The sequence below is a fragment of the Phoca vitulina genome, unplaced genomic scaffold, assembly GCF_004348235.1.
Source record: "Phoca vitulina isolate PV1807 unplaced genomic scaffold, GSC_HSeal_1.0 scaffold40, whole genome shotgun sequence".
Lineage (NCBI taxonomy): Eukaryota > Metazoa > Chordata > Mammalia > Carnivora > Phocidae > Phoca > Phoca vitulina.
In genome coordinates, this window is record NW_022589743.1 from 2,489,719 (window position 1) to 2,491,691 (window position 1,973).

Here is a 1,973-nt window from a genome sequence, read left to right on the forward strand (position 1 = left end):
TGGTTAAGCGTCTGCCTTCGGCTCAGGTCATGATCCCAGGGTCCTGGGATCGAGTCCCGCATCGGGCTCTCTGCTCCTTGGGAGCCTGCTTCTCCCTCTGCCTCTCTCTCTCTGTGTCTCTCATGAATAAATAAATAAATAAAAATAAAATATAAATAAATAAATAAAATCTTAAAAAAAATAATTAAACAGATCACTGCAAAGCAGAGTATCACGTGCTGGAAGAGGCATAAGCATAGAGAACTGGGGAGACCAACTAAGTCTTGGGGGTCCAAAAAGCCTTCCCTCACAAAGTGACAACTTTCCCACACTCAAACAAACCCCTGCTAGAGGCCAAGTGTTTTATGTGCATTGTCTTATCTATCCTTCACAACCACCCTGTGAGGTAGGCATGCATATCCCCATTTTACAGGAGAGAAAAGTGAGGCTTACATAAGTAAGACGCAAAGTCATGCAGCTAATAAAATAGTGCAACACGGATTCCAACCCAGAGCTGCCTGAATCAGAGCCCATGTGCTCACGGCCACCATTAAACCAGCTCCGTCATAGATTTGAACTTTCGCACCCACAAGGCCCTCACCTACTCCCTGGTGCCTCTCAGCAACCCTCCTAATGCTACCCAGACCCTCCGACTCCCGCCCCTCAGGTGCACACACAGGCCCACCTCCCAGCCTCTGCTCTCAGGCACCCTCCCTCCCAGAAGACAGGGCCACTTGTCCCTAGAGGAGCCCTAATTGGCAGGTGCCGAGGCTGCCGCCGGAGCTTTGGAACAGGCAGAAGGGAGGGAGGAGAAGGGTTCCTGAGGCAGGGGGCTCGGGAGCTGGGATGGGGGAAGAGGGAGGGGGCTGGCTCCAGTGCCCTCTCCTCTGCTCTGCAGGTGTAATTAGCCCTGGCAGATGAAAGGGCGTCTTTGAAAGCGGGTGAGATCCTTGTCTGTCAGCAGGGCGCTCTGGGTGGCATCGGCAGCTTATCCTGAAACCACACACGGCACCCAGAGCCGGGCTGTCTGGGTGCTGCCCGGGAGGCGGAGAGGCGGACCCCAGGGGTGTGGGCCCTGGACTCCCCACTCCCCAATATCTCAGCCCTGAGCACCCTGTCTCTTTGGGCAGGAGCGTCTCAGAACAGAGAATCCTTCAGAGCCTGGCGATGCCAATCCCATAGGCTGTTGCCCCATCTCTGGGGCCTGAGGGCACAGGGTCCTCCCCTCCCCCGCCAAGCTGGACAGGAGGCCAAGGACAATGGCTCTAGGCAGTCCTTTCATCCTGAGATCTCAAAGCGCCATCTAATTAACCCCGCCCAGGTCGGGGACTTCCTCTGGAGTCCCTTTGGAGGGGTGTGGTCTGGGACCAACAGTTCCCAGATCCCAGCTTGGATAGGAGGACAAGGTCTCCCAGAATGTTCATCCTGTTTGGGACCTGGGACTCTAGAGGACTGGCAAAGTGGGGGTGCTGACACCAAATTCGGAAAGGTTCGAGGACAGAGGATCTCAAGGGAGCCTAAGTTTGAGACCTGCAGAGGCCAGTCTCTGATACATCTCATTTCTCTCCTCACAGATGTGTTCAAACTCAAGCAAAGGCTGGATCTCACAACCATGTGGAGTGAAAGAGGCCAGACACAAGGGTGCACAGTACATGTCTCCATTCATATGAAGGTCAAAAATAGGCAAAAACAAAACAAAACAAAACAAAAAACTACGTTCTTTGAAGTCAGTGATTCCATTACCCTTGGGGGGTTTAGTTCAGAAGGGGGCACAGTAAGGGCCTGGGACAGTGGTAATGTTCTGATCCTTGAGCTGAGTGCTGGTCACCCAGGTGTGTTCATTTGGTGAAAGTTTATCCCACATTTTACTTACAATTTACTGAGATCGTATACTTATGACACTTTTCTATTTGCATGTCATAGTTCAATAAATGTTCACGTTAAATTTTTTTTTTACACATCAAACCAAAACTTTGTTTTATGATTCCCTGAAG